This window comes from Schistocerca nitens, chromosome 6 (genome assembly GCF_023898315.1).
Source record: "Schistocerca nitens isolate TAMUIC-IGC-003100 chromosome 6, iqSchNite1.1, whole genome shotgun sequence".
Classification (NCBI taxonomy): domain Eukaryota; kingdom Metazoa; phylum Arthropoda; class Insecta; order Orthoptera; family Acrididae; genus Schistocerca; species Schistocerca nitens.
The window spans coordinates 756,949,676-756,977,376 of NC_064619.1; positions in this window are offsets into that span (position 1 = coordinate 756,949,676).

Sequence of the window (27,701 nt, forward strand, 5' to 3'; positions counted from 1 at the left end):
TGCCGACTTAAGTACAGGAAGACTGAGTCTTCCTACTGTCTACGTTTTGAGCGTTTCCTGTGTCACCAGTTTTACATTCCGATGCACCTCTGCAGGTTTGGTGTATCGATTAGACATTCCCATTGACGATGAAACACAGAAATTGCAACGGAATTAAATATAAGAGACACAATGCCGACTTAAGTACAGGAAGACTGAGTCTTCCTACTGTCTACGTTTTGAGCCTTTCCTGTGTCACCAGTTTTACATTCCGATGCACCTCTGCAGGATTACTGTATCCATTGGACCTTCCCATTGACGATGAAACACAGAAATTGCATCGGATTTAAATATAAGAGACACAATGCCGACATAAGTACAGGAAGACTGAGTCTTCCTACTGTCTATATTTTGAGCGTTTCCTGTGACACCTGTTTTACATTCCGATGCACCTCTGCTGGTTTACTGTATCCCTATGACCTTCACAGTGACGATGAAACACAGATATTGCATCGGAATTAAATCTAAGAGACACAATGTCGACTTAAGTACAGGAAGACTGAGTCTTCCTACTGTCTACGTTTTGAGCGTTTCCTGTGTCACCAGTTTTACATTCCGATGCACCTCTGCAGGTTTACTGTATCCATTGGACCTTCCCATTGACGACGAAACACAGAAATTGCATCGGAATTAGATCTAAGAGACACAATGTCGACTTAAGTACAGTAAGACTGAGTCTTCCTACTGTCTACGTTTTGAGCGATTCCTGTGTCACCAGTTTAACATTCCGATGCACCTCTGCAGGTTTAATGTATCCCTTCGACCTTCGCAGTGACGATGAAAAACAGATATTGCATCGGAATTAAATATAAGAGACACAATGCCGACTTAAGTACAAGAAAAATGAGTCTTCTTAGGCTCTATGTTTTGAGCGTCTCCTGTGTCACCAGTTTTACATTCCGATGGACCTCTGCAGGTTTACTGTATCCCTTCGACCTTCCCATTGACGATGAAACACAGAAATTGCATCGGAATTAAATCTAAGAGACACAATGTCGACTTAAGTACGGGAAGACTGAGTCTTCCTACAGTCTACGTTTTGAGCGTTTCCTGTGTCACCAGTTTTACATTCCGATGCACCTCTGCAGGTTTACTGTATCCATTGGACCTTCCCATTGACGATGAAACACAGAAATTGCATCGGATTTAAATATAAGAGACACAATGCCGACTTAAGTACAGGTAGACTGTGTCTTCCTACTGTCTATGATTTGAGCGTTTCCTGTGTCACCAGTTTTACATTCCGATGGACCTCTGTAGGTTTACTGAATCCCTTGGACCTTCCCATTGAGGATGAAACACAGAAATTGCATCGGAATTAAATCTACGAGACACAATGACAAGTAGAGAAAGACTGAGTCTTCGTACTGTCTACGTTTTGAGCGTTTCCTGTGTCACCAGTTTTACATTCCGATACACCTCTAAAGATTTAGTGTGTCGATTAGACCTTGCCATTGACGATGAAACACAGAAATTGCATCTGAATTAAATATAAGAGGCACCATGCCGACTTAAGTACAGGAAGACTGAGTCTTCCTACTGTCTACGTTTTGAGCGTTTCCTGTGTCACCAGTTTTATATTCCGATGCACCTCTGCAGGTTTACTGTATCCATTGGACCTTCCCATTGACGATGAAACACAGAAATTGCATCGGATTTAAATATAAGAGACACAATGCCGACTTAAGTACAGGAAGACTGAGTCTTCCTACTGTCTACGTTTTGAGCGTTTCCTGTGTCACCAGTTTTACATTCCGATGCACCTCTGCAGGTTTGGTGTATCGATTAGACATTTCCATTGACGATGAAACACAGAAATTGCAACGGAATTAAATATAAGAGACACAATGCCGACTTAAGTACAGGAAGACTGAGTCTTCCTACTGTCTACGTTTTGAGCCTTTCCTGTGTCACCAGTTTTACATTCCGATGCACCTCTGCAGGATTACTGTATCCATTGGACCTTCCCATTGACGATGAAACACAGAAATTGCATCGGATTTAAATATAAGAGACACAATGCCGACATAAGTACAGGAAGACTGAGTCTTCCTACTGTCTATATTTTGAGCGTTTCCTGTGACACCTGTTTTACATTCCGATGCACCTCTGCAGGTTTACTGTATCCCTATGACCTTCACAGTGACGATGAAACACAGATATTGCATCGGAATTAAATCTAAGAGACACAATGTCGACTTAAGTACAGGAAGACTGAGTCTTCCTACTGTCTACGTTTTGAGCGTTTCCTGTGTCACCAGTTTTACATTCCGATGCACCTCTGCAGGTTTACTGTATCCATTGGACCTTCCCATTGACGACGAAACACAGAAATTGCATCGGAATTAGATCTAAGAGACACAATGTCGACTTAAGTACAGTAAGACTGAGTCTTCCTACTGTCTACGTTTTGAGCGATTCCTGTGTCACCAGTTTAACATTCCGATGCACCTCTGCAGGTTTAATGTATCCCTTCGACCTTCGCAGTGACGATGAAAAACAGATATTGCATCGGAATTAAATATAAGAGACACAATGCCGACTTAAGTACAAGAAAAATGAGTCTTCTTAGGCTCTATGTTTTGAGCGTCTCCTGTGTCACCAGTTTTACATTCCGATGGACCTCTGCAGGTTTACTGTATCCCTTCGACCTTCCCATTGACGATGAAACACAGAAATTGCATCGGAATTAAATCTAAGAGACACAATGTCGACTTAAGTACGGGAAGACTGAGTCTTCCTACAGTCTACGTTTTGAGCGTTTCCTGTGTCACCAGTTTTACATTCCGATGCACCTCTGCAGGTTTACTGTATCCATTGGACCTTCCCATTGACGATGAAACACAGAAATTGCATCGGATTTAAATATAAGAGACACAATGCCGACTTAAGTACAGGTAGACTGTGTCTTCCTACTGTCTATGATTTGAGCGTTTCTGTGTCACCAGTTTTACATTCCGATGCACCTCTGCAGTTGTACTGTATCGATTGGACCTTCCCATTGACGATAAAACACAGAAAATGCATCGGAATTAAATATAAGAGACACAATGCCGACTTAAGTACAGGAAGACTGTGTCTTCCTACTGTCTATGCTTTGAGTGTTTCCTGTGTCACCAGTTTTACATTACGATGCACCTCTGCAGGTTTACTGTATCCCTTGGACCTTCACAGTGACGCTGAAACACAGATATTGCATCGGAATTTAATATAAGAGACACAATGCCGATTTAAGTACAGGAAGACTGAGTCATTATACTGTCAATGTTTTCAGCGTTTCCTGTGTAATCAGTATTACATTCCGATGCAACTCTGCAGGTTTACTGTATTCCTTGGACCTTCCCATTGACGATGAAACACAGAAATTGCATCGGAATTAAATCTAAGGGACACAATATCGACTTAAGCACAGGAAGACTGAGTCTTCCTACTGTCTACGTTTTGAGCGTTTCCTGTGTCACCAGTTTTACATTCCGATGCACCTCTGCAGGTTTACTGTATCCATTGGACCTTCCCATTGACGATGAAACACAGAATTTGCATCGGATTGAAATATAAGAGACACAAGGCCGACTTAAGTACAGGAAGACTGTGTCTTCCTACTGTCTATGTTTTGAGTGTTTCCTGTGTCACCAGATTTACATTCCGATGCACCTCTGCAGGTTTACTGTATCCCTTGGACCTTCACAGTGACGATGAAACACAGATATTGCATCGGAATTAAATATAAGAGACACAGTGCCGATTTAAGTAGAGGAAGACTGAGTCATTATACTGTCTATGTTTTGAGCGTTTCCTGTGTAATCAGTTTTACATTCCGATGCAACTCTGCAGGTTTATTGTATTCCTTGGACCTTCCCATTGACGATGAAACACAGAAATTGCATCGGAATTAAATATGAGACACAATGCCGACTTAAGTACAGAAAGACTGAGTCTTCCTACTGTATATGTTTTAAGCGTTTCCTGTGTCACCAGTTTTACATTCCGATGCACCCCTGCAGGTTTACTGTATCCATTGGACCTTCCCATTGACGATGAAACACAGAAATTGCATCGAATTTAAATATGAGAGACACAATGCCGACTTAAGTACAGGAAGACTGAGTCTTCCTACTGTCTATGTTTTGAGCGTTTCCTGTGACACCAGTTTTTCACTCCGATGCACCTCTTCAGGTTTACTGTATCCCCTGGTCCTCCCCATTGACGATGAAACACAGAAATTGCATCGGAATTAAATATAAGGGCCACAATGCCGACTTAAGTACAAGAAAACTGAGTCTTCTTAGGCTCTATGTTTTGAGCGTTTCCTGTGTCACCAGTTTTACATTCCCATGGACCTCTGCAGGTTTACTGTATCCCTTGGACCTTCCCATTGAGGATGAGACACAGAAATTGCATCGGAATTAAATCCACGAGACACAATGTCTACTTAAGTACAGGAAGATAGAGTCTTCCTACTGTCTACGATTTGAGCGTTTCCTGTGTCACCAGTTTTACATTCCGATGCACCTCTGCAGGTTTACTGTATCCATTGGACATTCCCATTGACGATGAAACACAGAAATTGCATCGGATTAAAATATAAGAGACACAATGCCGACTTAAGTACAGGTAGACTGTGTCTTCCTACTGTCTATGATTTGAGCGTTTCCTGTGTCACCAGTTTTAAATTCCGATGCACCTCTGCAGTTGTACTGTATCGATTGGACCTTCCCATTGACGATGAAACACAGAAAATGCATCGGAATTAAATATAAGAGACACAATGCCGACTTAAGTACAGGAAGACTGAGTATTCCTACTGTCTACATTTTCAGCGTTTCCTGTGTCACCAGTATTACATTCCGATGCACCTCTGCAGGTGTACTGTATCCATTGGACCTTCCCATTGACGATGAAACACAGAATTTGCATCGGATTGAAATATAAGAGACACAAGGCCGACTTAAGTACAGGAAGACTGAGTCTTCCTACTGTCTATGTTTTGAGTGTTTCCTGTGTCACCAGTTTTACATTAAGATGCACCTCTGCAGGTTTACTGTATCCCTTGGAACTTCACAGTGACGATGAAACACAGATATTGCATCGGAATTTAATATAAGAGACACAATGCCGATTTAAGTACAGGAGGACTGAGTCTTTATACTGTCAATGTTTTGAGCGTTTCTTGTGTCACCAGTTTTACATTCCGATGCACCTCTGCAGGTTTACTGTATCCCTTGGACCTTCCCATTGAGGATGAAACACAGAAATTGCATCGGAATTTAATCTACGAGACACAATGTCGACTTAAGTAGAGGAAGACTGAGTCTTCGTACTGTCTACGTTTTGAGCGTTTCCTGTGTCACCAGTTTTACATTCCGATACACCTCTAAAGTTTTAGTGTGTCGATTAGACCTTGCCATTGACGATGAAACACAGAAATTGCATCTGAATTAAATATAAGACACCATGCCGACTTAAGTACAGGAAGACTGAGTCTTCCTACTGTCTATGTTTTGAGCGTTTCCTGTGTCACCAGTTTTATATTCCGATGCACCTCTGCAGGTTTACTGTATCCATTGGACCTTCCCATTGACGATGAAACACAGAAATTGCATCGGATTTAAATATAAGAGACACAATGCCGCCTTAAGTACAGGAAGACTGAGTCTTCCTACTGTCTACGTTTTGAGCGTTTCCTGTGTCACCAGTTTTACATTCCGATGCACCTCTGCAGGTTTGGTGTATCGATTAGACATTCCCATTGACGATGAAACACAGAAATTGCATCGGAATTAAATATAAGAGACACAATGCCGACTTAAGTAAGGGAAGACTGAGTCTTCCTACTGTCTACGTTTTGAGCCTTTCCTGTGTCACCAGTTTTACATTCCGATGCACCTCTGCAGGTTTACTGTATCCATTGGACCTTCCCATTGACGATGAAACACAGAAATTGCATCGGATTTAAATATAAGAGACACAATGCCGACATAAGTACAGGAAGACTGAGTCTTCCTACTGTCTATATTTTGAGCGTTTCCTGTGACACCAGTTTTACATTCCGATGCACCTCTGCAGGTTTTCTGTATCCCTATGACCTTCACAGTGACGATGAAACACAGATATTGCATCGGAATTAAATCTAAGAGACACAATGTCGACTTAAGTACAGGAAGACTGAGTCTTCCTACTGTCTACGTTTTGAGCGTTTCCTGTGTCACCAGTTTTACATTCCGATGCACCTCTACAGGTTTACTGTATCCATTGGACCTTCCCATTGACGACAAAACACAGAAATTGCATCGGAATTAGATCTAAGAGACACAATGTCGACTTAAGTACAGTAAGACTGAGTCTTCCTACTGTCTACGTTTTGAGCGATTCCTGTGTCACCAGTTTTACATTCCGATGCACCTCTGCAGGTTTAATGTATCCCTTCGACCTTCGCAGTGACGATGAAAAACAGATATTGCATCGGAATTAAATATAAGAGACACAATGCCGACTTAAGTACAAGAAAACTGAGTCTTCTTAGGCTCTATGTTTTGAGCGTTTAATGTGTCACCAGTTTTACATTCCGATGGACCTCTGCAGGTTTACTGTATCCCTTTGCCCTTCCCATTGACGATGAAACACAGAAATTGCATCGGAATTAAATCTAAGAGACACAATGTCGACTTAAGTACGGGAAGACTGAGTCTTTTTACTGTCTACGTTTTGAGCGTTTCCTGTGTCACCAGTTTTACATTCCGATGCACCTCTGCAGGTTTACTGTATCCATTGGACCTTCCCATTGACGATGAAACACAGAAATTGCATCGGATTTAAATATAAGAGACACAATGCCGACTTAAGTACAGGTAGACTGTGTCTTCCTACTGTCTATGATTTGAGCGTTTCCTGTGTCACCAGTTTTACATTTCGATGCACCTCTGCAGTTGTACTGTAACGATTGGACCTTCCCATTGACGATAAAACACAGAAAATGCATCGGAATTAAATATAAGAGACACAATGCCGACTTAAGTACAGGAAGACTGAGTATTCCTACTGTCTACATTTTGAGCGTTTCCTGTGTCACCAGTTTTACATTCCGATGCACCTCTGGAGGTTTACTGTATCCATTGGACCTTCCCATTGACGATGAAACACAGAATTTGCATCGGATTGAAATATAAGAGACACAAGGCCGACTTAAGTACAGGAAGACTGTGTCTTCCTACTGTCTATGTTTTGAGTGTTTCCTGTGTCACCAGATTTACATTACGATGCACCTCTGCAGGTTTACTGTATCCCTTGGACCTTCACAGTGACGATGAAACACAGATATTGCATCGGAATTTAATATAAGAGACACAATGCCGATATAAGTACAGGAAGACTGAGTCTTTATACTGTCTATGTTTTCAGCGTTTCCTGTGTAATCAGTTTTACATTCCGATGCAACTCTGCAGGTTTACTGTATTCCTTGGACCTTCCCATTGACGATGAAACACAGAAATTGCATCGGAATTAAATCTAAAGGACACAATGTCGACTTAAGCACAGGAAGACTGAGTCTTCCTACTGTCTACGTTTTGAGCGTTTCCTGTGTCACCAGTTTTACATTCCGATGCACCTCTGCAGGTTTACTGTATCTATTGGACCTTCCATTGACGATGAAGAACAGAAATTGCATCGGATTTAAATATAAGAGACACAATGCCGACCTAAGTACAGGAAGACTGAGTCTTCCTACTGTCTATATTTTGAGCGTTTCCTGTGACACCAGTTTTACATTCCGATGCACCTCTGCAGGTTTACTGTATCCATTGGACCTTCCCATTGACGATGAAACACAGAAATTGCATCGGAATTAAATATAAGGGCCACAATGCCGACTTAAGTACAGAAAGACTGAGTCTTCCTACTGTCTATGTTTTAAGCGTTTCCTGTGTCACCAGTTTTACATTCCGATGCACCCCTGCAGGTTTACTGTATCCATTGCACCTTCCCATTGACGATGAAACACAGAAATTGCATCGAATTTAAATATGAGAGACACAATGCCGACTTAAGTACAGGAAGACTGAGTCTTCCTACTGTCTATGTTTTGAGCGTTTCCTGTGACACCAGTTTTTCACTCCGATGCACCTCTTCAGGTTTACTGTATCCCCTGGTCCTCCCCATTGACGATGAAACACAGAAATTGCATCGGAATTAAATATAAGGGCCACAATGCCGACTTAAGTACAAGAAAACTGAGTCTTCTTAGGCTCTATGTTTTGAGCGTTTCCTGTGTCACCAGTTTTACATTCCCATGGACCTCTGCAGGTTTACTGTATCCCTTGGACCTTCCCATTGAGGATGAGACACAGAATTTGCATCGGAATTAAATCCACGAGACACAATGTCTACTTAAGTACAGGAAGATAGAGTCTTCCTACTGTCTACGATTTGAGCGTTTCCTGTGTCACCAGTTTTACAGTCCGATGCACCTCTGCAGGTTTACTATATCCCTTCGACCATCGCAGTGACGATGAAAAACAGATATTGCATCGGAATTAAATATAAGAGACACAATGCCGACTTAAGTACAAGAAAACTGAGTCTTCTTAGGCTCTATGTTTTGAGCGTTTAATGTGTCACCAGTTTTACATTCCGATGCACCTCTGCAGGTTTACTGTATCCATTGGACCTTCCCATCGACGATGAAACACAGAAATTGCATCGGAATTAGATCTAAGTGTCACAATGTCGACTTAAGTACAGGAAGACTGAGTCATCCTACTGTCTACGTTTGAGCGTTTCCTGTGTCACCAGTTTTACATTCCGATGCACCTCTGCAGGTTTACTGTATCCATTGGACCTTCCCATTGACGACGAAACACAGAAATTGCATCGGATTTAAATATGAGAGTCACAATGTCTACTTAAGTACAGGAAGATAGAGTCTTCCTACTGTCTACGTTTTGAGCGTTTCCTGTGTCACCAGTTTTACATTCCGATGCACCTCTGCAGGTTTAATGTATCAATTGGACCTTCCCATTGACGATGAAACACAGCAATTGCATCGGATTTAAATGTAAGAGACACAATGCCGACTTAAGTACAGGAAGACTGAGTCTTCCTACTGTCTATGCTTTGAGCGTTTCCTGTGTCACCAGTTTTAAGTTCCGTAGCACCTCTGCAAGTTTAGTGTATCGATTAGACATTCCCATTGACGATGAATCAGAGAAATTGCATCGGAATTAATTATAAGAGACACAATGCCGACTTAAGTACAGGAAGACTGAGTCTTCCTACTGTCTATATTTTGAGCGTTCCCTGTGTCACTAGTTTTACATTCCGATGAACCTCTGCAGGTTTACTGTATCCCTTGGACCTTCACAGTGACGATGAAGCACAGATATTGCATCGGAATTAAATATAAGAGACACAATGACGATTGAAGTACAGGAAGACTGAGTTTTTATACTGTCTATGTTTTGAGCGTTTCCTGTGTAATCAGTTTTACATTCCGATGCAACTCTGCAGGTTTACTGTATTCCTTGGACCTTCCCATTGACGATGAAACAAAGAAATTGCATCGGAATTAAGTATGAGACACAATGCCGACGTAAGTACAGAAAGACTGAGTCTTCCTACTCTCTATGTTTTAAGCGTTTCCTGTGTCACCAGTTTTACATTCCGATGCACTCCTGCAGGTTTACTGTATCCATTGGACATTCCCATTGACGATGAAACACAGAAATTGCGTCGGATTTAAATAAAAGAGACACAATGCCGACTTAAGTACAGGAAGACTGAGTCTTCCTACTGTCTATGTTTTGAGCGTTTCCTGTGTCACCAGTTTTACATTCCGATTCACCTCTGCAGGTTTACTGTATCCCTTGGACCTCCACATCGACGATGAAACACAGAAATTGCATCGGAATTAAATATAAGAGACACAATGCCGACTTAAGTACAGGAAGACTTAGTCTTCCTACTGTCTATGTTTTGAGCGTTTCCTGTGTCACCAGTTTTACATTCCGATGCACCTCTGCAGGTTTACTGTATAAATTGGACCTTCCCATTGACGATGAAACACAGAAATTACATCGGAATTAAATATAAGAGACACAATGCCGTCTTAAGTACAAGAAAACTGAGTCTTCTTACGGTCTATACTTTGAGCGTTTCCTGTGTCACCAGTTTTACACTCCGATGCACCTCTGCAGGTTTACTGTATCCCTTGGACCTTCACAGTGACGATGACACACAGATATTGCATCGGAATATAATATTAGAGACACAATGCCGGGTTAAGTACAGGAAGACTGAGTCTTTATACTCTCTATGTTATCAGCGTTTCCTGTGTAATCAGTTTTACATTCCGATGCAACTCTGCAGGTTTACTGTATTCCTTGGACCTTCCCATTGACGAAGAAACACAGAAATTGCTTCGGAATTAAATAAATTAAATATAAGAGACACAATGTCGACTTAAGTATAGAAAGACTGAGTCTTCCTACTGTCTACGTTTTGAGCGTTTCCTTTTTCACCAGTTTTACATTCCGATGCACCTCTGCAGGTTTACTGTATCCATTGGACCTTCCTATTGACGACGAAACACAGAAATTGCATCGGAATTAGATCTAAGAGACACAATGTCGACTTAAGTACAGGAAGACTGCGTCTTCCTACTGTCTACGTTTTGAGCGATTCCTGTGTCACCAGTTTTACATTCCGATGCAGCTGTGCAGGTTTACTGTATCCCTTCGACCTTCGCAGTGACGATGAAAAACAGATATTGCATCGGAATTAAATATAAGAGACACAATGCCGACTTAAGTACAAGAAAACTGAGTCTTCTTAGGCTCTATGTTTTGAGCGTTTCCTGTGTCACCAGTTTTACATTCCGATGGACCTCTGCAGGTTTACTGTATCCCTTGGACCTTCCCATTGACGATGAAACACAGAAATTGCATCGGATTTAAATATAAGAGACTCAATGCCGACTTAAGTACAGGTAGACTGAGTCTTCCTACTGTCTACGTTTTGAGCGTTTCCTGTGTCACCAGTTTTACATTCCGATGCACCTCTGCAGGTTTACTGTATCCATTGGACCTTCCCATTGACGATGAAACACAGAAATTGCATCGGATTTAAATATAAGAGACTCAATGCCGACTTAAGTACAGGTAGACTGAGTCTTCCTACTGTCTATGTTTTGAGCGTTTCCTGTGTCACCAGTTTTACATTCCGATGCACCTCTGCAGTTTTACTGTATCGATTGGACCTTCCCATTGACGATGAAACACAGAAAATGCATCGGAATTAAATATAAGAGACACAATGCCGATTTAAGTACAGGAAGACTGAGTCTTCCTACTGTCTACGTTTTCAGCGATTCCTGTGTCACCAGTTTTATATTCCGATGCACCTCTGCAGGTTTACTGTATCCATTGGTCCTGCCCAGTGACGATGAAACACAGAAATTGCATCGGAATTAAATATAAGAGAGACAATGCCGACTTAAGTACAAGAAAACTGAGTCTTCTTAGGGTCTATGTTTTGAGCGTTTCCGTGTCACCAGTTTTGCATTCCGATGGACCTGTGCAGGTTTTCTGTATCCCTTGGACCTCCCCATCGACGATGAAACACAGAAATTGCATCGGAATTAGATCTAAGAGACACAATGTCGACTTAAGTGGAGGAAGACTGAGTCTTCCTACTGTCTACGCCTTGAGCGTTTCCTGTGTCACCAGTTTTACATTCCGATACACCACTGCAGGTTTAGTGTATCGATTAGACTTTCCCATTGACGATGAAACACAGAAATAGCATCGGAATTAAATATAAGAGACACAATGCCGACTTAAGTACAGAATGACTGAGTCTTCCTACTGTCTACCTATTTGAGCGTTTCCTGTGTCACCAGTTTTACATTCCGATGCACCTCTGCAAGTTTACTGTATCCATTTGACCTTCCCATTGACGATGAAACACAGAAATGGCATCGGAATTATATATAAGAGACACAATGCCTACTTCAGAACAGGAAGACTGAGTCTTCCTACTGTCTATGTTTTGAGCGTTTCCTGTGTCACCAGTTTTACATTCCGATGCACCTCTGCAGGTTTAGTGTATCGATTAGACCTTCCCATCGACGATGAAACACAGAAATTGCATCGGAATTAAATATAAGAGACACAATGCCGACATAAGTACAGGAAGACTGAGTCTTCCTACTGTCTACGTTTTGAGCGTTTCCTGTGTCACCAGATTTACATTCCGATGCACCTCTGCAGGTGTACTGTATCCATTGGACCTTCCCATTGACGATGAAACACAGATATTGCATCAGATTTAAATATAAGAGACACAATGCCGACTTAAGTACAGGAAGACTGAGTCTTCCTACTGTCTATGTTTTGAGCGTTTTCTGTCTCACCAGTTTTTCACTCCGATGCACCTCTGCAGGTTTACTGTATCCCTTGGTCCTCCCCATCGACGATGAAACACAGAAATTGCATCGGAATTAAATATAAGAGACACAATGCCGACTTAAGTACAGGTAGACTGAGTTTTCCTACTGTCTACGATTTGAGCGTTTCCTGTGTCACCAGTTTTACATTCCGATGCACCTCTGCAGGTTTACTGTATCCATTGGACCTTCACAGTGACGATGAAACACAGATATTGCTTCGGAAATTAATATAAGAGACACAATGCCGATTTACGTACAGGAAGACTGAGTCTTTATACTGTCTATGTTTTCAGCATTTCCTGTGTAATCAGTTTTACATTCCGATGCAACTCTGCAGATTTACTGTATTCCTTAGACCTTCCCATTGACGATGAAACACAGAAAACGCATCGGAATTAAATATAAGAGACACAATCTCGAGTTAAGTACAGGAAGACTGAGTCTTCCTACCGTCTACGTTTTGAGCGTTTCCTGTGTCACCAGTTTGACATTCCGATGCACCACTGCAGGTTTGCTGTATCCATTGGACCTTCCCATTGACGATGAAAAACAGAATTTGCATCGGATTGAAATATAAGAGACACAAGGCCGACTTAAGTACAGGAAGACTGAGTTTTCCTGCTGTCTATGTTTTGAGTGTTTCCTGTGTCACCAGTTTTACATTACGATGCACCTCTGCAGGTTTACTGTATCCCTTGGACCTTCACAGTGACGATGAAACACAGATATTGCTTCGGAATTTAATATAAGAGACACAATGCCGATTTAAGTACAGGAAGACTGAGTCTTTATACTGTCTATGTTTTCAGCGTTTCCTGTGTAATCAGTTTTACATTCCAATGCAACTCTGCAGATTTACTGTATTCCTTGGACCTTCCCATTGACGATGAAACACAGAAATTGCATCGGAATTAAATATAAGAGAGACAATGCCGACTTAAGTACAAGAAAACTGAGTCTTCTTTGGGTCTATGTTTTGAGCGTTCCTGTGTCACCAGTTTTACATTCCGATGGACCTGTGCAGGTTTTCTGTATCCCTTGGACGTCCTCATCGACGATGAAACACATAAATTGCATCGGAAATAGATCTAAGAGACACAATGTCAACTTAAGTACAAGAAAACTGAGTCTTCTTAGGGTCTATGTTTTGAGCGTTTCCTGTGTCACCAGTTTTACATTCCGATGCACCTCTGCAGGTTTAATGTATCAATTGGACCTTCCCATTGACGATGAAACACAGCAATTGCATCGGATTTAAATGTAAGAGACACAATGCCGACTTAAGTACAGGAGGACTGAGTCTTCCTACTGTCTATGCTTTGAGCGTTTCCTGTGTCACCAGTTTTAAGTTCCGATGCACCTCTGCAGGTTTAGTGTATCGATTAGACCTTCCCATCGACGATGAAACACAGAAATTGCATCGGAATTAAATATAAGAGACACAATGCCGACATAAGTACAATACAACTGAGTATTCTTAGGGTCTATGTTTTGAGCGTTTCCTGAGTCACCAGTTTTACATTCCGATACACCTCTGCAGGTTTACTGTATCCATTGGACCTTCACAGTGACGATGAAACACAGAAATTGCATCGGAATTAAATATAAGAGACACAATGCCGACTTAAGTACAAGAAAACTGAGTCTTCTTAGGGTCTATGTTTTGAGCGTTCCTGTGTCACCAGTTTTACATTCCGATGGACCTGTGCAGGCTTTCTGTATCCCTTGGACCTCCCCTTCGACGACGAAACACAGAAATTGCACCGGAAATAGATCTAAGAGACACAATGTCAACTTAAGTACAAGAAAACTGAGTCTTCTTAGCGTCTATGTTTTGAGCGTTTCCTGTGTCACCGGTTTTACATTCCGATGGACCTCAGCAGGTTTACTGTATCCCTTGGACCTTCCCATTGACGATGAAACACAGAAATTGCATCGGAATTAAATATAAGAGACACAATGCCGACTTAAGTACAGGAAGACTGAGTCTTCCTACTGTCTATGTTTTGAGCGTTTCCTGTGTCACCAGTTTTACATTCCGATGCACCTCTGCAGGTTTACTGTATAAATTGGACCTTCCCATTGACGATGAAACACAGAAATTGCATCGGAATTAAATATAAGAGACACAATGCCGTCTTAAGTACAAGAAAACTGAGTCTTCTTACGGTCTATGCTTTGAGCGTTTCCTGTGTCACCAGTTTTACATTCCGATGCACCTCTGCAGGTTTACTGTATCCCTTGGACCTTCACAGTGACGATGACACACAGATATTGCATCGGAATATAATATTAGAGACACAATGCCGGGTTAAGTACAGGAAGACTGAGTCTTTATACTCTCTATGTTATCAGCGTTTCCTGTGTAATCAGTTTTACATTCCGATGCAACCCTGCATGTTTACTGTATTCCTTGGACCTTCCCATTGACGAAGAAACACAGAAATTGCTTCGGAATTAAATAAATTAAATATAAGAGACACAATGTCGACTTAAGTATAGAAAGACTGAGTCTTCCTACTGTCTACGTTTTGAGCGTTTCCTGTGTCACCAGTTTTACATTCCGACGCACCTCTGCAGGTTTACTGTATCCATTGGACCTTCCTATTGACGACGAAACACGGAAATTGCATCGGAATTAAATATAAGAGAGACAATGCCGACTTAAGTACAAGAAAACTGAGTCTTCTTAGGGTCTATGTTTTGAGCGTTTCCGTGTCACCAGTTTTGCATACCGATGGACCTGTGCAGGTTTTCTGTATCCCTTGGACCTCCCCATCGACGATGAAACACAGAAATTGCATCAGAAATAGATCTAAGAGACACAATGTCAACTTAAGTACAAGAAAAATGAGTCTTCTTAGCGTCTATGTTTTGAGCGTTTCCTGTGTCACCAGTTTTACATTCCGATGGACCTCAGCATGTTTACTGTATCCCTTGGACCTTCCCATTGACGATGAAACACAGAAATTGCATCGGAATTAAATATAAGAGACACAATGCCGATTTAAGTAGAGGAAGACTGAGTCTTTATACTGTCTATGTTTTGAGCGTTTCCTGTGTAATCAGTTTTACATTCCGATGCAACTCTGCAAGTTTACTGTATTCCTTGGACCGTCCCATTGACGTTAAAACACAGAAATTGCATCGCAATTAAATATGAGACACAATGCGTCTTAAGTACAGGAAGACTGAGTCTTCCTACTGTCTATGTTTTGAGCGTTTCCTGAGTCACCAGTTTTTCACTCCGATGCACCTCTGCAGGTTTACTGTATCCCTTGGTCCTCCCCATCGACGATGAAACACAGAAATTGCATCGGAATTAAATATAAGAGACCCAATGCCGACGTAAGTACAATAAAACTGAGTCTTCTTAGGGTCTATGTTTTGAGCGTTTCCTGTATCACCAGTTTTACATTCCGATACACCTCTGCAGGTTTACTGATTCCATTGGAACTTCACAGTGACGATGAAACACAGAAATTGCATCGGAATTAGATCTAAGAGACACAATGTCGACTTAAGTAGAGGAAGACTGAGTCTTCCTACTGTCTACGCTTTGAGCGTTTCCTGTGTCACCAGTTTTACATTCCGATACACCACTGCAGGTTTAGTGTATCGATTAGACCTTCCCATTGACGATAAAACACAGAAATTGCATCGGAATTAAATATAAGAGACACAATGCCGACTTAAGTACAGGAAGACTGAGTCTTCCTACTGTCTACGTTTTGAGCGTTTCCTGTGTCACCAGATTTACATTCCGATGCACCTCTGCAGGTTTACTGTATCCATTGGACCTTCCCATTGACGATGAAACACAGAAATTGCATCACATTTAAATATAAGAGACACAATGCCGACTTAAGTACAGGAAGACTGAGTCTTCCAACTGTCTATGTTATGAGCGTTTTCTGTCTCACCAGTTTTTCACTCCGATGCACCTCTGCAGGTTTACTGTATCCCTTGGTCCTCCCCATCGACGATGAAGCACAGAAATTGCATCGGAATTAAATATAAGAGACACAATGCCGACTTAAGTACAGGTAGACTGAGTCTACCTACTGTCTACGTTTTGAGCGATTCCTGTGTCACCAGTTTTACATTCCGATGCACCTCTGCTGGTTTACTGTATCCCTTTGACCTTCGCAGTGACGATGAAAACAGATATTGCATCGGAATGAAATATAAGAGACACAATGCCGACTTAAGTACAAGAAAACTGAGTCTTCTTAGGCTCTATGTTTTGAGCGTTTCCTGTGTCACCAGTTTTACATTCCGATGGACCTCTGCAGGTTTACTGTATCCCTTCGACCCACCCATTGACGATGAAACACAGAAATTGCATCGGAATTAAATCTAAAAGACACAATGTCTACTTAAGTACAGGTAGACTGAGTTTTCCTACTGTCTACGATTTGAGCGTTTCCTGTGTCACCAGTTTTACATTCCGATGCACCTCTGCAGGTTTACTGTATCCATTGGACCTTCACAGTGACGATGAAACACAGATATTGCTTCGGAAATTAATATAAGAGACACAATGCCGATTTAAGTACAGGAAGACTGAGTCTTTATACTGTCTATGTTTTCAGCGTTTCCTGTGTAATCAGTTTTACATTCCGATGCAACTCTGCAGAATTAATGTATTCCTTGGACCTTACCATTGACGATGAAACACAGAAAACGCATCGGAATTAAATATAAGAGACACAATCTCGAGTTAAGTACAGGAAGACTGAGTCTTCCTACCGTCTACGTTTTGAGCGTTTCCTGTGTCACCAGTTTGACATTCCGATGCACCTCTGCAGGTTTACTGTATCCATTGGACCTTCCCATTGACGATGAAAAACAGAATTTGCATCGGATTGAAATATAAGAGACACAAGGCCGACTTAAGTACAGGAAGACTGAGTCTTCCTACTGTCTATGTTTTGAGTGTTTCCTGTGTCACCAGTTTTACATTACGATGCACCTCTGCAGGTTTACTGTATCCCTTGGACCTTCACAGTGACGATGAAACACAGATATTGCTTCGGAATTTAATATAAGAGACACAATGCCGATTTAAGTACAGGAAGACTGAGTCTTTATACTGTCTATGTTTTCAGCGTTTCCTGTGTAATCAGTTTTACATTCCGATGCAACTCTGCAGATTTACTGTATTCCTTGGACCTTCCCATTGACGATGAAACACAGAAATTGCATCGGAATTAAATATAAGAGAAACAATGCCGACTTAAGTACAAGAAAACTGAGTCTTCTTTGGGTCTATGTTTTGAGCATTCCTGTGTCACCAGTTTTACATTCCGATGGACCTGTGCAGGTTTTCTGTATCCCTTGGACGTCCTCATCGACGATGAAACACATAAATTGCATCGGAAATAGATCTAAGAGACACAATGTCAACTTAAGTACAAGAAAACTGAGTCTTCTTACGGTCTATGTTTTGAGCGTTTCCTGTGTCACCAGTTTTACATTCCGATGGACCTCAGCAGGTTTACTGTATCCCTTGGACCTTCCCATTGACGATGAAGCACAGAAATTGCATCGGAATTAAATATGAGGCACAATGCCGACTTAAGTACAGGAACATTGAGTCTTCCTACTGTCTATACTTTGAGCGTTTCCTGTGTCACCAGTTTTTCACTCCCATGCAGCTCTGCAGGTTTACTGTATCCCTTGGTCCTCCACATCGACGATGAAACACAGAAATTGCATCGGAATTAAATATAAGAGACACAATGCCGACATAAGTACAATACAACTGAGTCTTCTTAGGGTCTATGTTTTGAGCGTTTCCTGAGTCACCAGTTTTACATTCCGATACACCTCTGCAGGTTAACTGTATCCATTGGACCTTCACAGTGACGATGAAACACAGAAATTGCATCGGAATTAAATATAAGAGACACAATGCCGACTTAAGTACAAGAAAACTGAGTCTTCTTAGGGTCTATGTTTTGAGCGTTCCTGTGTCACCAGTTTTACATTCCGATGGACCTGTGCAGGCTTTCTGTATCCCTTGGACCTCCCCTTCGACGACGAAATACAGAAATTGCGCCGGAAATAGATCTAAGAGACACAATGTCAACTTAAGTACAAGAAAACTGAGTCTTCTTAGCGTCTATGATTTGAGCGTTTCCTGTGTCACCGGTTTTACATTCCGATGGACCTCAGCAGGTTTACTGTATCCCTTGGACCTTCCCATTGACGATGAAACACAGAAATTGCAACGAAATTAAATATAAGAGACACAATGCCGATTTAAGTAGAGGAAGACTGAGTCTTTATACTGTCTATGCTTTGAGCGTTTCCTGTGTAATCAGTTTTACATTCCGATGCAACTCTGCAGGTTTACTGTATTCCTTGGACCTTCCCATTGACGATGAAACACAGAAATTGCATCGGAATTAAATATGAGACACAATGCGACTTAAGTACAGGAAGACTGAGTCTTTCTACTGTCTATGTTTTGAGCGTTTCCTGTGTCACCAGTTTTTCACTCCGATGCACCTCTGCAGGTTTACTGTATCCCTTGGTCCTCCCCATCGACGACGAAACACAGAAATTGCATCGGAATTAAATATAAGAGACACAATGCCGACTTAAGTACAGGTAGACTGAGTCTTCCTACTGTCTATGTTTTGAGCGTTTCCTGTGTCACCAGTTTTACATTCCGATGCACCTTTGCAGTTTTACTGTATCGATTGGACCTTCCCATTGACGATGAAACACAGAAAATGCATCGGAATTAAATATAAGAGACACAATGCCGATTTAAGTACAGGAAGACTGAGTCTTCCTACTGTCTACGATTTGAGCGATTCCTGTGTCACCAGTTTTACATTCCGATGCACCTCTGCAGGTTTACTGTATCCCTTGGTCCTCCCCATCGACGATGAAACACAGAAATTGCATCGGAATTAAATATAAGAGACACAATGCCGACTTAAGTACAATAAAACTGAGTCTTCTTAGGTTCTATGTTTTGAGCGTTTCCTGTGTCACCAATTTTACATTCCGATACACCTCTGCAGGTTTACTGTATCCATTGGACCTTCACAGTGACGATGAAACACAGAAATTGCATCGGAATTAGATCTAAGAGACACAATGTCGACTTAAGTAGAGGAAGACTGAGTCTTCCTACTGTCTACGCTTTGAGCGTTTCCTGTGTCACCAGTTTTACATTCCGATACACCACTGTAGGTTTAGTGTATCGATTAGACCTTCCCATTGACGATGAAACACAGAAATTGCATCGGAATTAAATATAAGAGACACAATGCCAACTTAAGTTCAGGAAGACTGAGTCTTCCTACTGTCTACGTTTTGAGCGTTTCCTGTGTCACCAGTTTTACATTCCGATGCACCTCTGCAGGTTTACTGTATCCATTTGACCTTCCCATTGACGATGAAACAGAGACATTGCATCGGAATTAAATATAAGAGACACAATGCCGACTTAAGAACAGGAAGACTGAGTCTTCCTACTGTCTACGTTTTGAGCGTTTCCTGTGTCATCAGTTTTACATTCCGATGCACCTCTGCAGGTTTACTGTATCGATTAGACCTTCCCATTGACGATGAAACACAGAAATTGCATCGGAATTAAATATAAGAGACACAATGCCGACATAAGTACAGGAAGACTGAATCTTCCTACTGTCTACGTTTTGAGCGTTTCCTGTGTCACCAGATTTACATTCTGATGCACCTCTGCAGATTAACTGTATCCATTGGACCTTCCCATTGACGATGAAACACAGAAATTGCATCGGATTTAAATATAAGAGACACAATGCCGACTTAAGTACAGGAAGACTGTGTCTTCCTACTGTCTACGTTTTGAGCGTTTCCTGTGTCACCAGTTTTACATTCCGATGCACCTCTGCAGGTTTACTGTATCCATTGGACCTTCCCATTGACGACGAAACACAGAAATTGCATCGGAATTAGATCTAAGAGACACAATGTCGACTTAAGTACAGGAAGAGTGAGTCTTCCTACTGTCTACGTTTTGAGCGATTCCTGTGTCACCAGCTTTACATTCCGATGCACCTCTGCAGGTTTACTGTATCCCTTCGACCTTCGCAGTGACGATGAAAAACAGATATTGCATCGGAATTAAATATAAGAGACACAATGCCGACTTAAGTACAAGAAAACTGAGTCTTGTTAGGCTCTATGTTTTGAGCGTTTCCTGTGTCACCAGTTTTACATTCCGATGCAACTCTGCAGGTTTAGTGTATCGATTAGACCTTCCCATTGACGATGAAACACAGAAATTGCATCGGAATTAATTATAAGAGACACAATGCCGACATAAGTACAGGAAGACTGAGTCTTCCTACTGTCTACGTTTTGAGCGTTTCCTGTGTCACCAGTTTTACATTCCGATGCACCTCTGCAGGTTTGGTGTATCGATTAGACATTCCCATTGACGATGAAACACAGAAATTGCATCGGAATTAAATATAAGAGACACAATGCCGACTTAAGTACAGGAAGACTGAGTCTTCCTACTGTCTACGTTTTGAGCGTTTCCTGTGTCACCAGTTTTACATTCCGATGCACCTCTTCAGGTTTACTGTATCCATTTGACCTTCCCATTGACGATGAAACACAGAAATTGCATCGGAATTAAATATAAGAGACACAATGCCGACTTAAGAACAGGAAGACTGAGTCTTCCTACTGCCTATGTTTTGAGAGTTTCCTGTGTCACCAGTTTTACATTCCGATGCACCTCTGCAGGTTTAGTGTATCGAATAGACCTTCCCATTGACGATGAAACACAGAAATTGCATCGGAATTAAATATAAGAGACACAATGCCGACATAAGTACAGGAAGACTGAGTCTTCCTACTGTCTACGTTTTGAGCGTTTCCTGTGTCACCAGATTTACATTCCGATGCACCTCTGGAGGTTTACTGTATCCCTTGGACCTTCACAGTGACGATGACACACAGATATTGCATCAGAATTTAATATTAGAGACACAATGCCAACTTAAGTACAAGAAAACTGAGTCTTCTTAGGCTCTATGGTTTGAGCGTTCCCTGTGTCACCAGTTTTGCATTCCGATGGACCTCTGCAGGTTTACTGTTTCCCTTGCACCTTCCCATTAAGGATGAAACACAGAAATTGCATCGGAATTAAATATAAGAGACACAATGTCGACTTAAGTACAGGAAGACTGAGTCTTCCTACTGTCTACGTTTTGAGCGTTTCCTGTGTCACCAGTTTTACATTCCGATGCACCTCTGCAGGTTTACTGTATCCATTGGTTCTTCCCATTGACGACGAAACACAGAAATTGCTTCGGAATTAGATCTAAGAGACACAATGTCGACTTAAGTACAGGAAGACTGAGTCTTCCTACTGTCTACGCTTTGAGCGATTCCTGTGTCACCAGTTTTACATTCTGATGCACCTCTGCAGGTTTACTGTATCCCTTCGACCTTCGCAGTGACGATGAAAAACAGATATTGCATCGGAATTAAATATAAGGGACACAATGCCGACTTAAGTACAAGAAAACTGAGTCTTCTTAGGCTCTATGATTTGAGCGTTTCCTGTGTCACCAGTTTTACATTCCGATGGACCTCTGCAGGTTTACTGTATCCCTTCGACCTTCCCATTGACGATGAAACACAGAAATTGCATCGGAATTAAATCTAAGAGACACAATGTCGACTTAAGTACAGACAGACTGAGTCTTCCTACTGTCTACGTTTTGAGCGTTTCCTGTGTCACCAGTTTTACATTCCGATGCACCTCTGCTGGATTACTGTATCCATTGGACCTTCCCATTGACGATGAAACACAGAAATTGCATCGGATATAAATATAAGAGACACAATGCCGCCTTAAGTACAGGTAGACTGAGTCTTCCTACTGTCTATGTTTTGAGCGTTTCCTGTGTCACCAGTTTTCCATTCCGATGCACCTCTGCAGTTTTACTGTATCGATTGGACCTTCCCATTGACGATGAATCACAGAAAATGCATCGGAATTAAATGTAAGAGACACAATCTCGAGTTAAGTACAGGAAGACTGAGTTTCCTACCGTCTACGTTTTGAGTGTTTCCTGTGTCACCAGTTTTACATTACGATGCACCTCTGCAGGTTTACTGTATCCCTTGGACCTTCACAGTGACGATGAAACACAGATATTGCTTCGGAATTTAATATAAGAGACACAATGCCGATTTAAGTACAGGAAGACTGAGTCTTTATACTGTCAATGTTTTCAGCGTTTCCTGTGTAATCAGTTTTACATTCCGATGCAACTCTGCAGGTTTACTGTATTCCTTGGACCTTCCCATTGACGATGAAACACAGAAATTGCATCGGAATTAAATATAACAGACAAAATGCCGACTTAAGTACTACAAAACTGAATCTCCTTAGGGTCTATGCTTTGAGCGATTCCTGTGTCACCAGTTTTACATTCCGATGCACCTCTGCAGGTTTACTGTATCCATTGGACCTTCGCAGAGACGATGAAACACAGAAATTGCATCGGAATTAAATATAAGAGAGACAATGCCGACTTAAGTACAAGAAAACTGAGTCTTCTTAGGGTCTATGTTTTGAGCGTTCCTGTGTCACCAGTTTTACATTCCGATGGACCTGTGCAGGTTTTCTGTATTCCTTGGACGTCCCCATCGACGATGAAACACAGAAATTGCATCGGAAATAGATCTAAGAGACACAATGTCAACTTAAGTACAAGAAAACTGAGTCTTCTTAGGGTCTATGATTTGAGCGTTTCCTGTGTCACCAGTTTTACATTTCGATGGACCTCAGCAGGTTTACTGTATCCCTTGGACCTTCCCATTGACGATGAAACACAGAAATTGCATCGGAATTAAATATGAGACACAATGCAGACTTAAGTACAGAAAGACTGAGTCTTCCTACTGTCTATGTTTTAAGCCTTTCCTGTGTCACCAGTTTTACATTCCAATGCACCCCTGCAGGTTTACTGTATCCATTGGACCTTCCCATTGACGATGAAACACAGAAATTGCATCGAATTTAAATATAAGAGACACAATGCCGACTTAAGTACAGGAAGACTGAGTCTTCCTACTGTCTTAGTTTTGAGCGTTTCCTGTGTCACCAGTTTTTCACTCCGATGCACCTCTGCAGTTTTACTGTATCCCTTGGTCCTCCCCATTGACGATGAATCACAGAAATTGCATCGGAATTAAATATAAGAGACACAATGCCGACTTAAGTAAAATAAAACTGAGTCTTCTTAGGGTCTATGTTTTGGGCGTTACCTGTGTCACCAGTTTTACATTCCGATGGACCTGTGCTGGTTTTCTGTAGCCCTTGGACCTCCCCATCGACGATGATACACAGAAATTGCATCGGAATTAGATCTTAGAGACACAATGTCGACTTAAGTACAGGAAGACTGAGTCTTCCTACTGTCTACGATTTGAGCGATTCCTGTGACACCAGTTTTACAGTCCGATGCACCTCTGCAGGTTTACTGTATCCCTTCGACCTTCGCAGTGACGATGAAAAACAGATATTGCATCGGAATTAAATATAAGAGACACAATGCCGACTTAAGTACAAGAAAACTGAGTCTTCTTAGGCTCTATGTTTTGAGCGTTTCCTGTTTCACCAGTTTTACATTCCGATGGACCTCTGCAGGTTTACTGTATCCCTTGGACCTTCCCATTGAGGATGAAACACAGAAATTGCATCGGAATTAAATCTACGAGACACAATGTCTACTTAAGTACAGGAAGATTGAGTCTTCCTAGTGACTACGTTTTGAGAGTTTCCTGTGTCACCAGTTTTACATTCCGATACACCTCTGCAGGTTTACTGTATCCATTGGACCTTCCCATTGACGATGAAACACAGAAATTGCATCGGATTTAAATATAAGAGACACAATGCCGACATAAGTACAGGTAGACTGAGTCTTCCTACTGTCTATGTTTTGAGCGTTTCCTGTGTCACCAGTTTTACATTCCGATGCACCTCTGCAGTTTTACTGTACCGTTTGGACCTTCCCATTGACGATGAAACACAGAAATTGCATCGGAATTAAATATAAGAGACACAATGCCGACTTAAGTACAGGAAGACTGTGTCTTTCTACTGTCTACGTTTTGAGCGTTTCCTGTGTCACCAGTTTTACATTCCGATACACTTCTGCAGGTTTACTGTATCCATTCGACCTTCCCATTGACGATGAAACACAGAAATTGCATCGGATTTAAATATAAGAGACACAATGCCGAGTTAAGTATAGGAAGACTGAGTCTTCCTACTGTCTATGCTTTGAGCGTTTCCTGTGTCGCCAGTTTTACATTCCGATGCACCTCTGCAGGTTTACTGTATCCCTTGGACCTTCACAGTGACGATGACACACAGATATTGCATCGGGATTTAATATTAGAGACACAATGCCGGGTTAAGTACAGGAAGACTGAGTCTTTATACTGTCTATGTTTTCAGCGTTTCCTGTGTAATCAGTTTTACATTCCGATGCAACTCTGCAGGTTTACTGTATTCCTTGGACCTTCCCATTGACGAAGCAACACAGAAATTGCATCGGAATTAATTATAAGAGACACAATGCCGACTTAAGTACTACAAAACTGAGTCTCCTTAGGGTCTATGTTTTGAGCGCTTCCTGTGTCACCAGTTTTACATTCCGATGCACCTCTGCAGGTTTACTGTATCCATTGGACGTTCCCAGTGACGATGAAACACAGAAATTGCATAGGAATTAAATATAAGAGAGACAATGCCGACTTAAGTACAAGAAAACTGAGTCTTCTTAGGGTCTATGTTTTGAGCGTTTCCTGTGTCACCAGTTTTACATTCCGATGCACCTCTGCAGGTTTACTGGATCCGTTGGACCCTCACAGTGACGTTGAAACACATATATTGCATCGGAATTAAATACAAGAGACACAATGCCGATGTAAGTACAGGAAGACTGAGTCTTTATACTGTCTATGATTTCAGCGTTTCCTATGTAATCAGTCTTACATTCCGATGCAACTCTGCAGGTTTACTGTATTCCTTGGACCTTCCCATTGACGATGAAACACAAAAATTGCATCGGAATTAAAAATAAGAGACACAATGCCGACATAAGTACTACAAAACTGAGTCTCCTTAGGGTCTATGTTTTGAGCGTTTCCTGTGTCACCAATTTTACATTCCGATGGACCTCGGCAGGTTTACTGTATCCCTTGGAACTTCCCATTGACGATGAAACACAGAAATTGCATCGGAATTAAATCTAAGGGACACAATGTCGACTTAAGTACAGGAATACTGAGTCTTCCTACTGTCTACGATTTGAGCGATTCCTGTGACACCAGTTTTACAGTCCGATGCACCTCTGCAGGTTTACTGTATCCCTTCGACCTTCGCAGTGACGATGAAAAACAGATATTGCATCGGAATTAAATATAAGAGACACAATGCCGACTTAAGTACAAGAAAACTGAGTCTTCTAAGGCTCTATGTTTTGAGCGTTTCCTGTGTCACCAGTTTTACATTCCGATACACCTCTGCAGGTTTACTGTATCCATTGGACCTTCCCATTGACGATGAAACACAGAAATTGCATCGGATTTAAATATAAGAGACAAAATGCCGACATAAGTACAGGTAGACTGAGTCTTCCTACTGTTTATGTTTTGAGCGTTTCCTGTGTCACCAGTTTTACATTCCGATGCACCTCTGCAGTTTTACTGTATCGTTTGGACCTTCCCATTGACGATGAAACACAGAAATTGCATCGGAATGAAATATAAGAGACACAATGCCGACTTAAGTACAGGAAGACTGAGTCTTCCTACTGTCTACGTTTTGAGCGTTTCCTGTGTCACCAGTTTTACATTCCGATACACCTCTGCAGGTTTACTGTATTCCTGGGACCTTCCCATTGACGATGAAACACAGAAATTGCATCGGAATGAAATATAAGAGACACAATGCTGACTTAAGTACTACAAAACTGAGTCTCCTTAGGGTCTATGTTTTGAGCGTTTCCTGTGTCACCAGTTTTACATTCCGATGCACCTCTGCAGGTTTACTGTATCCATTGGACCTTCCCAGAGACGATGAAACACAGAAATTGCATCGGAATTAAATATAAGAGAGACAATGCCGACTTAAGTACAAGAAAACTGAGTCTTCTTAGGGGCTATGTTATGAGCGTTCCTGTGCCACCAGTTTTACATTCCGATGGACCTCAGCAGGTTTACTGCATCCCTTGGACCTTCCCATTGACGATGAAACACAGAAATTGCATCGGAATTAAATCTAAGGGACACAATGTCGACTTAAGTACAGGAAGACTGAGTCTTCCTACTGTCTATGTTTTAAGCGTTTCCTGTGTCACCAGTTTTACATTCCGATGCACCCCTGCAGGTTTACTGTATCCATTGGACCTTCCAATTGACGATGAAACACAGAAATTGCATCGAATTTAAATATAAGAGACACAATGCCGACTTAAGTACAGGAAGACTGAGTCTTCCTACTGTCTATGTTTTGAGCGTTTCCTGTGTCACCAGTTTTTCACTCCGATGCACCTCTGCAGTTTTACTGTATCCATTGGACCTTCCCATTGAGGATGAAACACAGAAATTGCATCGGAATTAAATATAAGAGAGACAATGCCGACTTAAGTACAAGAAAACTGAGTCTTCTTAGGGGCTATGTTATGAGCGTTCCTGTGCCACCAGTTTTACATTCCGATGGACCTCAGCAGGTTTACTGCATCCCTTGGACCTTCCCATTGACGATGAAACACAGAAATTGCATCGGAATTAAATCTAAGGGACACAATGTCGACTTAAGTACAGGAAGACTGAGTCTTCCTACTGTCTATGTTTTAAGCGTTTCCTGTGTCACCAGTTTTACATTCCGATGCACCCCTGCAGGTTTACTGTATCCATTGGACCTTCCCATTGACGATGAATCACAGAAATTGCATCGGAATTAAATATAAGAGACACAATGCCGACTTAAGTAAAATGAAACTGAGTCTTCTTAGGGTCTATGTTTTGGGCGTTACCTGTGTCACCAGTTTTACATTCCGATGGACCTCTGCTGGTTTTCTGTATCCCTTGGACCTCCCCATCGACGATGATACACAGAAATTGCATCGGAATTAGATCTGATAGACACAATGTCTACTTAAGTACAGGAAGACTG